Source organism: Hipposideros armiger, unplaced genomic scaffold, assembly GCF_001890085.2.
Source record: "Hipposideros armiger isolate ML-2016 unplaced genomic scaffold, ASM189008v1 scaffold_670, whole genome shotgun sequence".
Lineage (NCBI taxonomy): Eukaryota > Metazoa > Chordata > Mammalia > Chiroptera > Hipposideridae > Hipposideros > Hipposideros armiger.
This window is the reverse complement of record NW_017732020.1, coordinates 609,248-622,006: the sequence shown is the minus strand read 5'-3', so window position 1 is coordinate 622,006 and position 12,759 is coordinate 609,248. Positions and strand designations below refer to the sequence as shown.

The following is a 12,759-nucleotide window of genomic DNA, read 5'->3' as shown; positions in this document are numbered from 1 at the left end:
AGAGAGAGAAAGCTGAGACTAGTTGAGGAGGAGACACCAACGAATAGTAGGCTACCTTTGTATTTTATTTAAAAAATGAATCACCTATTTCTGTCATTTCTTGTTGAGGTTGCATTTAATAACCTTTGATTTTTTTTTTTTTGGTATCTGCTGATCTATTTGTCTTCTGTGATTTTTATAACCAAAATATGAGAACCTTAATATAGGACCAGTATTTTGCATTTAAAATGGGGTTTTGAGAGGACACAAAACAATTTTCAAACAAACCAAAATATGTATGCCATCTGATTCAGGTGCCAATAACTCTGTTGAATTAAACAATTTTGTAGACTGAGTTGACAGTTTTCACTAGGTATAAACATTTTCCAAAAGGAAGGGTCAAAATGTGTGGCATTGTTTATCTCATGAGACGTTTACACTTTCTTATTGAAAAACAGTATCTTAAATTCTCTTCACATCTTGTTTTTTCTTTGTTTCCTATTCACTGTTTTTAAGTCTGGTTCTTCTTTTGAGAAAGTTTTGCTCATTTTCAGGAAGAAAAATAATGAGGGTCCTCAGTTCCTGTTAAATAGCCCACAAACTTTGATCATTTACCCTGAAAAATCACTGACTGTAACTCACTCCCTCTCAGATGTGCAAATCAACAACCTCTGCCTGTCTGTCTCGATATATCTCAGGTTATTATTGCTCTCAGTAAGTGAGCACTCATGCACAGTGTGTGCTGATCCACTGTTGTGGCCCACATTTCATCTTTAGCTTAGGAAGAGAGATGGAGAAAAACACCGCCTTCACTCATCATCCATTCAGGGGATAGCAAAGCCTGAGTGGCATTGTTTTGGGAAGCAGAACCATGCTTTGGGATCAGTGTTCCAACATGCACCTTTGCCTATCTGGTCTCTTTCAATGATATTGCTGGCTTCAAAGATCTCTCTTCACTGCTTTGCTGATTGCTTCTTTATGATTAGGGCACATCACAGGCTGTCACCAAAGTCGAGGTGGCCAGAATCTTAGAATTTGCTTCTGTGTGTCCTATGGGATGGTGTGTTAGGTTCTTCATGGTCAGACAGTGAAGGCGTATGTGAAACAGATGAGGGGAGGGCAGCCCTTAACTAACTGAGGTCAATGGGTATCAAAACTCAGTTCACTTGATTTTGAACTTGGTGACTCCTAATCTACACAAGGAAAGGTTTGAATGATGATTTTCCTAAGTATGTGTCAGATGGAAACGCTGAAGGAAAACTAGCTGTTGCTGGGTCTGCTATTTAAAGACTGAATCAGGAGAGTTATCTTTTCAGAATATTGACTAATTGCTCTTCACTAAATTGTCTTTCACAGCAGTAAATTAGCAAATTAATTTCGTAGAACTACTGAAACTAACCTAAATGGTTTTTAACCACTGATGCTAGTTAGAGAGAAATACACTTAGCAGCCTAAGAAAAACCAGCATCACAACATCACTGTCCACAGAGTAGAGAGGAAGAGACCTTATCTGAAATATTTTTTATTTTTTTATGTTTTTACTGGAACAACAGTGGGTAGGAAAGAAAAAGGACTGTTAGAAAATGATTTGAGAAAAAGGAAAAAAAAAGTGATTGAAGGAAGACTCAAAATATGAAGAAAAGAATTTTTCTAAAACAGAGCTATTGCATTGGAAAGATTAATTGCTTTTCAGAAACAAACAAACAAACAAACAAACAAACAAACAAACAAACAAACCTTATTCTAAAAATGTGTGCAGCAGCCCCAACAAGAGCCATTGAGGATAACTTCTTCGGTTGTGTGCTGTAAATGTTTAACTGGTTCGGTGTGTGTGGGGAGGAAAGTTGACTTGAATTGTTTGCCAATTTTCATCGTGAAATAATCCCACTGTGGTCAATTTCAAGCTCCCCACATATCTCACTGAGCCGGAACTGAGAAGAGCTGCACTCAATTGTCTTTCACAAACTGGTAAGAGCCAGCCAGCTCTAGCACATCTCTGCTTTTACTTGAAGTGAAGATGTTCCTTCACTTACTAAAAATAGATGTAAAATGTCTAATTGCATCTTTGAAATGTTTGACTCCAAACTCCATGCTCCTTTTATAACAGCTATTCAGTCAGAACTTCCACTTTATTTTCAAAGCAGCTCCGTAATTAAGCATGTGAGATCTGAAGACAGAGTGCAAGTGTCCCAACCTGGCTGTTGCAGTCAAAAGACAGATGCAATGTGATCTCACTTAGATGTGGAATCTAAAGAACAAAGTAAACAAGCACAACAGAAACAGACTCATAGATACAGAGAACATTTTGATGGCTGCCAAATAGCAGAGGGGTTCAGGTGGTGGGTGAAAATGGGGGAAGGGATTAAGAAGTACGTATTGGTTGTTACAAAGCAGTCATGGGGATGTAGGGTATAGCATAAGGATTATAGTCAGTGATCTTATAGTAACTATGTATGGCATCAATGGGTACTAGTTTTATTGGGGTGATAGATGGGAGGGGGTTTGGAGGACAGGATAAAAAAGGTGAAAGAAAGGACTAAGAAGGACAAATTGGTAGTTACAAAATAGTCATGAAGATATAAAGTAAAGTATAGGGAATATAGTCAATAATATGGTAATAGCTATGTATAGTGCCAGGTGGGTACTAGACTAGTCAGAGGGATCGCTTCTTAAATTTTATATATATATATATATATATACACATATATATGTATTTATAATGTCTAACCACTATGCTGTACACCTGAAATTAATATAAAAAAATATTGAATGTCAACTATAATTTAAAAACTTAAAAAGGGGGGGGAAGGGGATTAAGAGGTTTAAATCTCCAGGCATAAAATAAATAAGTCATAGGGATGTAATGTACAGCATGGGGAATATAGTCGATAATATTGTGATAGCATAGTATGCTGTCAGATGGTTGCTGGACTTAGCATGGTGATCACTTCTTTAGGTATATACATGTTGAATAACTATGGTGTATACTTGAGACTAATATAATATTGTATGATAGCTATATTTTAATAAAAACCTTTAAAAAACCTGGCTGCTGCACATTCTAGCTATTGGCTGTGAGCATGCTCTCTAAGGTGTAGATCGTTCCCTTGCATCAGTTCCCTTATCTTCAAGGTAGAGACTATGACTAGGTGGGCATAAAAATTAAATCATTGCTGAAGGAAACATATTTAGAACAGTGCCTACCACATGGTGAATGCTCAGTTAATGTTACCTTTATTTTTCATGTCTTGACTGCTGGCTTTGTGATGGTTGAGAAATAAGATAACATAGGAAGGATATGTCGACTTAAAAAAAATGTTCAAACCTGTAGGAAATTTTTATGAGTTTAGTTGAGCCAAACTGATGATGTATGCCAGGGAGCAAGATCTCCAAAGCTCTGGAGAACAACAGTTTTGCAGCTTCTTTTATGCCTTTGAGATTAAGGAGGAAATGTAAGGAAGATTTTATGAGGTTGACAGAGGCAAGGCAGGATTGGGTTACTGGATAGTTAACAAGATTATGTACTCTGTTAAGGGTTAATTCCCACTTTGAGGGATATTACTTCTGGTATTGCAAAGGTGTGTTACACTAGACGCACAAGAAGGATGCATCTGGCTTAAAGTCTTCCACTAAAGAAATTAGAGGCCTGGGGCGGACTACCCCCCATGACCTGCCCAGTTAGGGATTTATGATCTGACCACCCTGTGAGGTTCCTTTCCACAGAACCCCTTTTTTTCATCCACAGTTAAAATGGATGTTGATGCAATAAATTAAACCACGAAGGGAAGGTAAAATACCTTTCGTCACAGAAGTCGATCTTCTTAAGAGGGCTTCAGTAGAGCTTATTATACTTAATGTTCAAGACAAGTTATTGTTGTCTATGTTTTCCCTCTTCTGGAGCATAAACTTGGCACAGTCTGTCTTTTCATGTCGTGTTTTGGAGGCTGCCAATGGTGTTAGATATATCTGTGCTAATCACTGTCGGGTATATTCTTATGAACACTCATGATCTTCAAGTAGAACTTAAAAAATTGCCTTAAGGCATTATGCTAAAAGGCTCTTATGATTTAATTTTTCCATATTTTTTTTTCTGAGTGAAGCACTAGGCTCTCTTTCTTGACCATGAACATCTTGACCATGAACAACTGCAGCAGACTTGAGTCACTCTGGTCATTCTCCTGTCACCCTTTCCCCTACACCTGCCAGCCGTGTTCTAAGAAGATGCTTTCATTTTGGACAATCAGCGCCCACTGAGAATTCTGATTCACAAAACAGCATGTTAAGCAATATAGCTGATTCAAGGATAAAGAAGATGTCCTGACCCTTTTGCCTGACCCTTAATTAGCTTAGAAATAAGTAAGTGAAACTGATATTTGTGCAAATAATAAAAGGCAATAAACACCAGGAGGGAAGGAGGAAAATAATGGACATAGGTTGCCTGGAAAAATAGCCAGCTTCTCCAGTTCTAAATTGAAAGCTGTGTTTCCTTTAATTGTCATCACTAACTTGTTTGTTAAGAATGACTTCTCTGAAACCTAGGACAGCGGTGAGCTTAGCCAGAGAGAGGATCATTTTAAAATAAGGCCTCCGTGATATGGTCAATGCATTTGGGAATTCCTTGGAGATGGTAAACAGGATGAGTGCTGGACCATACCTAGCCTGCCTTCTGTGTTGCCACCATTCTCTCTTGTAAACTTTCTGATTACTTTGCAGACTCTTTAGGAAGTTTTTCTTCCTCTAGGCACCTTTCAGATGTTGATTCATACAAGGCAAGGCATGCATAGATCCCCTAAAATATTTGTTTAATGAATACATTGATGAGGAATCCTTAATGTGGCAACATACTCATTTTGTGTACTAGGGAAATTAGTAATATCGTTGGACCCTCTGAGATTGAATTAAATGATGACCTTGAGCCATGAGGCACTAAAATAGAAAAGTAGCAGCTAGCAATGCTTCCTCCAGGTGATAACCTGAAGTAAAAGGCGATTCACATCTTTGAGAAGTTTGACTGCCTCTAACAGTGGCTTTGGAATTGATTTTGGAAACTACATATCCTAAGGGTGTTTAGGATTAGTAGATTCTCCACATGAGTTTGCTCTCTATTGGGAAAAACTAAATTATTTGACTGCAGGGATTTTCGGCTGCAAGTCCCCGGGAACTGAAGGCTTAATGCTTTGAAGTCAGAATCCACATAGGGATACAATAAAGGGAAACTGTCCTAATCTCCTACCCGAACAACAAGGTGTAGGTGTGCAGGTGTATACAGAGTGCCTGGCCTGTTGACAACCCTAAAAGATATTAGATTCTTCCTTGTATGGGCCAGTAAAGAAAGACTGAAATAATTACCAAAAGTAAGTTCTGAATAAGATAGGATATTTAAGGGCAGTTAATACTGACCTCCTCTCTTATTTGATTTTAATGTTGTAACTGGAATTTATGAGGACACAGTTGAGTTAGGTATGCAATTTACGGTTTCATTGTTAAAGCGCTACTCATTTTCTTACTTTTCACAAATAGTGATACAGCTACTATGACTCAGCAGCCCTTGTGGAAACATTACAATAAAATGTTGAACTTACAGCACAAACTCCAGATGGTTCATTGGCTTTGTTTCACCGTGGAAAAATCACTTACCCCCCAGTGTCAGTTTACCCATCTGTGAAATGAGAAGGATAATATTTTCTTATGGGGATGTTTTGAAATTATTTTGCAAATGTAGTGGGTGGAATTGTTGCAAGCATCACTGCTTCTCCCCCACTTCTTTACAGAAGCAGAGAGTATTATTTATGGACTAGTCGATAGTCAAATTGTCACCTGGGATGAACCATGTATATTTGTTTTCAGCTGTGTGCTTTTTACTACTTAAAGAGTTCCCTCCTCTACCAGATTATTGGGTTATTTATTCATTAGGTCAATACCTGGGAACCCAAGCAAAGTATCTTAAAACTATTTTCAGCTTCTTATTTACGAGCTGCTAACCCTCTCTCTCAGGCAATTATTTCTTCTTTCTGTTTTAGCTCATTTTTTCTCTGATGTAGTTTCTCGCCTCACCTCGCTTCACAAGATTGATAATTCTCCATGTTTCCCTGCTAGAGGTCACCTCTGAGCTGAAGGCAAAACACATCCCACGCTGGCTCCTGTTGACTTTCCAGTCAACTATCAAAGAATTTATCCCAGACATCTCCTAACCTCAATTTAAAAACTCCACCCTAAAGATTACAGGGAGATATCCTGGGGAGTTGCCATAGTGACTCTAAGGGTTTGGCAATGAGGAGACAAAGCTACTGATAATCAGATTTTTACATTTGATAGGCTTAATTATATAATGTGGTCATGAACCTCTGTGCTTGTGTCACTTAGGTCTGGAAAGAAAATTTGCCTGACAGGCTCTTCTGTCTCTTGTGGTGCCAATCAACAGGCTTCTTGGTAATAAGATTCTTTATGCCAATAGCTTCAGCTAACCTCAAGTGGTGCTTGTCGTAATGATAGAATCATTACAAAACTAAAGAAAAAAGGGAAATACATTTCATGGGTGTGATTAAGTCATCCTAATGTTCTTGCATATGTAAATTATTCTTGACTTAATGAACTACCTTGGTCTTATAAGAGTATTTTAACCTGGCTCTAGAAAGTAATTTTTTTACCCATGTTGATAATTGTTACCAGACTTGGCGGAGCTCATCTTCAGATCATCTTGCTGAGATGATTATTATGTATTATGTTTCTTTGTGCATACATTTTGTTTTAACTATTACAAATGCTCTTGTTATTACCAAATTAATAAATAAGCATAATACTTAGAAAGATAGGAAACTTGATTATATTCAAATGATATCCAAATTGGCGAGGGTCATTTAAAAATAGGTCTTTTTCTTGATTATAAAAGAAATATATATTCAATGGAGAAAAATCATAAAACTACAGAAAGGAACAAAGAAAAATAGTATCTCTATTTCCCAGGTTAGAGTGATCACTTCCAATTTTGACATAGTCTATAAGATGAACACTTTTTGAAAAATGCTTACATTGTTTTCTTTCACATGTTTTGTGCTTCTAAAAACAGTTACACCTACAAGAAATGCTGGTGAAATAGGATTCTTTTATTTATTTTATCAGAAATTGAATCTAAAGTTCTAGTATCCATATTTTATAGACTTTATTCAAGATTATAAAAGCTGCCAGGGAAGTATTTAATATGCTTGCTCTGCTGCTTTAGAGAGTTCAACTCACCCAAAATTGTTCCAGTGCCTTATCTTTAAAGATGGCCAGGTGCAGCACCATATCATAATGCAAGGCCAAGAGAAATCAATGATTATCACATTATTATTTAAATATAAATCTTTATGTGTGCCTTGGATGAAAAGAAGATTTTCTGGAACGTGTTAGAGAATATAAGGGGGTCCTTGTATGCCCACACGGTTGTCCTTTCATTAAAAATTTTAAATTATTTTTCTGTTCTTTTTGTAATACATAGTTTTGTTGGTTTAAATTTTATTTGGAGTGAAAAGTTAAGTACAATGTAGCTCTTGGGAAGTTAATCATTTTATAACTTTCATTTAATCACCATTTCCTTTCATCCCCTTTTAGGCAGCCAAGGGCAGTTTCCACTGACACAGAATGTAACAGTTGTTGAAGGAGGAACTGCAATTTTGACCTGCAGAGTTGATCAAAATGATAACACCTCCCTCCAGTGGTCAAATCCAGCTCAACAGACTCTGTACTTCGATGACAAGAAAGGTGAGTATTTTCTTTTAAGTGTTTTAATCATATTCTGAAACATCCTAATTATAATGAATTTCTTTTTCTGAAGTGATTCAAATTATTCCTTTTGATTACTAAACTGCTCCTGCTTGTATTTAAACATGTTAAATATTAAATACTTTAGTTTGCAAGTCATAAACACTAAAGATAACCGATGTCAACTTTCTAATAAAATAAACAGTTCTAATTCTGTTTCAAAAATAGCTTTATGCCTTCTCTTTGCAATCATCTTCTACCCAGATACCCAGATATTCTTTTGTTCTTGTAACTGCCTTGTGTACGCGTATACATTAAAATTTTTTTCACACTTCTGGTAATGTGATATGTTATTTTGTTACCCTCACCTTAATATATTTAAAAGCTGTTATATGATTTGGAAAGTTTTATGATTTATTGTCATGAATTGCGTTTGAAAGTAAGAATTGTAGAAATGATTTCCGTAATAAATTTAAGTAGCTCCGTGTTTCTAAAGTAAATAGTATACTCCCTTGCATATTTCAGTAAATCTTCTTTATCTCCTTTGGTACACATAAAAATTTATATTCAAACAATAACATACTTATCATTAATTTCCCTCTAGATTTAACACAAAGTCTTTAGCTTATTTTAAACTTTAATATACAATGAAGGATTGATTAAAAATCTAATTAATTTATTTGACAAATATTTTTTGAGGGTTCCCTTGTACAAGGCATTAGAGTTAAAGAACAGACAGATAATCCATGCCCATATAGGACATACAGTCTAGTAGAGGAGATAGACAATAAACACGTGCACAAAATACGAGTATGTGGGTAGGGGACAAGTTTCCTCTATTGTCCATAGATAGATAGATAGATAGATAGATAGATAGACAAACAGATAGCTAGATATTTCTCTAGATAAAAAGATAGATGATAAATGAGAGAGAGAGAGAGAGAGAGATTTTAAGAAATTGGCTCAAGTGATTGTGGAGGCTGTCAAAGCTGAAATCTGCAGGACAGGCCAAACTGGAGACTCAGGAAGAGCTGATGTGTCCACTCAAGTCTGAAGGTAGCCTGGAGGCACAGTCTCTTCTTCTTTGGGGGACCGCAATCTTTCTCTCTTAAGTCCTTCAACTGATTGAATGAGACTCACCCACACAACACAGGCAATCTGCTTTACTCAAAGTGTTCTGGTTTAAATGGAAATCTCATCTCAAAATACCTTTTCAACCATATTTAGGCTGGTGCTTGGTGAAATATTTGGGTCCTGTGGTCTAATTACTTGACATATAAAATTAGCTATCACAGAGGGTAAGGAATGCTCTTATTTCTGTAGAACTTTATTATTTAGAAAAAAAACCTTTTATTTACACTGTTTTATTTTGCTGTCTAGGCGACAAGGAGAACAGATATCACTACTGGCCATATTCTCATAGGAGTATTTGGGAGGAACAGGTTAAAGTTCTCACAATTGTCTGGGACTTAAAGAGATGATTGTGACCTAAGCATTGTGACTTAATCTTTTGGCCAGACTAAAAGCCACTATCATGACTTCGTATTTATGTTTTGATTAGAGTGTTTGATGTGCAGTTCATATTTAACAGAGCCTCCCAGTCATAAAGATTTTGTTGTTGTTATTGTTGTTGTTGTACTTTAGGAATGTTTTAAAGAGTCTTACAGTGAATTTTAAAACATTCATCTGCTAAACACACTCACTATAGCAATACTAATGTAATTTTAATTCTTATTAATATTATTGATTATTAATGCTTCTGATTAAGGCCTTTTTTAAATCCTATTGTAGGTAAACATACTCGGTGAGACTATAAAGTATGCCTTTTCATTTTGAGAAATAGGTAAGGAATATCTAGTGTGATCTTTTCAAACCTTTGTAAAGAAAGGGTATTATTCATATGTAAAAAGTTGAATTTATGGGTCCAGCCAAGTGGCTTAGTTGGTCAAGAGTGCGAGTTCTGAGCAACAGGGTCACCGGTTCAATTCCCACATGGGCCAGTGAGCTGTGCCTGAGCTGAGCTGCCACTGAGCTGCCAACAGGTGGCAGGATGGCTCAACTGGTGAGAATACGTGTTCCTAACAACAAGGCCGCCGGTTCGATTCCAGCATTGGATGGTGGGCTATGCCTACCCGCAACTAAGATTGAACACTGCACCTTGAGCTGAGCTGCCTTGAGCTGCTGATGGGCAGCTGGATGGCAACTGGACTTAGAGCTAAGCTAGCTGCACCCTCCACAACTAAGACTGAAAGACAACAACTTGGCTGTTCCCCTTCCCCAATTCCTCAATAAAATCTTTTTTTTTTTAAGTTGAATTTATGAATTAATTAATTGCATTAAAATTTCACATATATAACACAAATAAACCAGCTTAATTTTAGGTAACTTCAGTGGGAATGAAAGTTGTATTAGATGCTTAAAGACTTTTTTTTGATTTCATTGGTTTCTAGCAAAAATATTCATCTCTTTTATCATGTTAATGTTATATAAGCTTTATGTTTTGATCTTAAATTCACTAGTACTTTTGGTAATGAAGTCACTCCCCACACCAAAAAAAAGTGCTAGTGTTTACTTTTTTTTTTTTTTTCCTTCTTGGTGTTTGGAGGAGTTTGTTGCTGTTGTTTTAAACCAAGTGAGCTATGTGGCTTTCCAAATAATGAAGTTCTATTAATTAAAAAAATTAAATACATAAGCAAAAAGTCACACAGAGATTTAACAACCTCTTTTTGCTTTTAGTATTCATTGATTACACGTATTTGTAAATAAATATTTAAAACATATTTTCCCAAATATAAGGTGACACCAATTTTAACGGAATCTCTCATTTGCCCAATGATATAAAACAAAATAAAAAAAATATTTAGGGGGGTGTGCAGCAGACTTTTTAAGGATATTCATGGAACAATTAAATATATAGTTACGCTATTTAATTTATCAATTTGATTTTTGTACATATTTAAACTAACATAAAAACATATTAATTTAGAAATACTGCTTTTTCCCCACCCTTTACATTTAATGAAATAATCTCATTTAGCAGCACTTTTTTGAAAGTGTAGATACAATTAATGACAAATTTGTCCCAAACAACAGCTATAAAATTTTGGAAAATTTGAACATTTTTGTTTTTCTTTCATCCTGCAGGAATATAATAATCATCTCTACCATGTAACCACTTAATGTACTGCTCTTTGAAGAGATCTTTGAGAGACATGTTTTCAGTGACATCTACATCTGTGAGGTCAAATCCTCAGGCACAAAACAAAATCTATACAAAATGCCTTTGCCTCCTTTTTTAGTAATTCTATAAGTATCCTCCATAGAACATCTAAAACTAGAATTGATTCAGGGTATTTCAAGCAAATGCATCTTTCCTGTAGAAAACAGAGAGCAACTTGTAAAGCAAAATTTGCAAAGGCTTGGAAATAAACAACTCCTCTTCTGAGGGATAATTATGATAAGAAAAATTTCTTATATTTGATATATTTAGCAATATGTTCCTACATCTTACTGATATAAAATAACAATGCATCTGATCACGTGAATTGTCGAAGTATGTACTTGCCTTTAATTCATTTTTCCTTTCCTAGTTGCTATACAGCTTAGAGTTATGTTGAAAAAAGCCTGTGTGTGTGTGTGTGTGTATGTGTATTTATGTGTTTGTAGTATGTAACAGGTTTCTGTTTTCAATATTAGACTTTTTCTAACTCTATTTTGGTTCTAATTGTCAATTGTAACAGAATAGCAAAAAGGTCGGAATAAGGAAACTCTTTCATGAATGGCAGTCTAACATGTCTCTACCCTTACAAGTACTTGGTTTGATTACTGTGTAATGTCTTAGTGGAAAGGATCCTTGACAGTGATATCAACAGTCAAATGCAAGAGTTTAAAAATGAAAGCATTTTTTGAAGATTCCATGTCACAATTTTCCCCACACTTTTTGTCTGCATTTACCTGCTTAGCCTCATTCCTAAGGCTTATCCTGAGCAAACAAACATGCTACATTGTGCCAGAGTCTAAGCGGAGAAGCTAAGCATGGGTTAGTGTGACTAGAGCATCCCATATGTGTTGTGCAAGTGACAACTGCTCAAGAGAACAATAGAGAAAACAAGGGGTCACTGATTGCACCAGCTTCTACAGGTGGCTGCTACTGTTAAAGGCTTCATTCATGGTTTTATTCTTATTTCTGTCTCAGCTGATGTTGCCAGTTGTTCTTCAGAGCCTTCCAAACAGAATCTGTCAATGATATTCAGTATCCCAATGTTTTAATTGTTTCTCAAAAGATTATAAAATGCAACTGAGGTTGAGAAACTTTGGGTTAAGCAACTCAATTCTCATAAATATCCCTTAGCTTAGATTTCTGTCTTGACAAGCTACTGAGAATGGAGAAAAGGAGGGAGAAAGGAAGGGAGGGGATAAAGCTGCCCAGAGGAACAGACAGGTGCTTCTTATTGGCAATGCTGCTGCCAGCATGAGCTCTAAGAGGCATTCTGAATAGCCTTTCATGCTACCTGGAGACCCAAACTCCAAGGGTCTTGGCTGTAAGAGTAGAACAGAGAACTCAAGATGGTGGCCCATAGGTCCGGTTAGAGTTGGAAAAGTCTGTCTCCTTTACTTGGACTTATTAGCCAAAGTAAAGTGTGCTGTGAGTGGGTAGTTGATGATCAGCTAAACAAGAATTAAGCTGAACCCCTTTTCTAGGAGTCTCTTTCAAGGAAGTTAAATGTGATATTCGAGAATCGCTTCACAAGGAAGAGAGGCGTCCAGGAGGGAGTTGGCTAAAGCAAACTAATGCTGTGATATTTCTCATTGAGGTAAAATATAGAGGAGGGGAGCAAGTTCAGAGTTCTTTTTACTTTGAATACATGTAATATGATCAGTAGCTTTCCCCATTTACAAATGGAGAAACTGAGGATAAAACACTCATGGCAATGTGTCCACCAGCATTCGGGTAATGACTGGTAATGAAGGGATTTGAATCCAGGCATGGCCTCTGTCTTAGTTTTCACTAGAACACCCCTGAGAACAAAGGCGTCTGGG

At 36.4% G+C, this 12,759-nt stretch overlaps 1 protein-coding gene across 2 annotated transcripts in view; it reads left to right on the top strand.

Moving 5' to 3' along the window:
• Positions 1 to 7,569: 7,569 nt before the first annotated feature.
• The window catches only part of CADM2 (cell adhesion molecule 2), a 249,668-nt gene continuing 244,478 nt past the window's right edge, over positions 7,570 to 12,759 (top strand). The window contains exon 1 of one of the 2 annotated variants that reach the window (XM_019626381.1): positions 7,570 to 7,719. The gene's annotated coding sequence lies outside the window, so the exon portion shown is untranslated. The remainder of the gene's footprint in view (positions 7,720 to 12,759) is intronic. The other variant, XM_019626379.1, reaches the window with a different exon arrangement.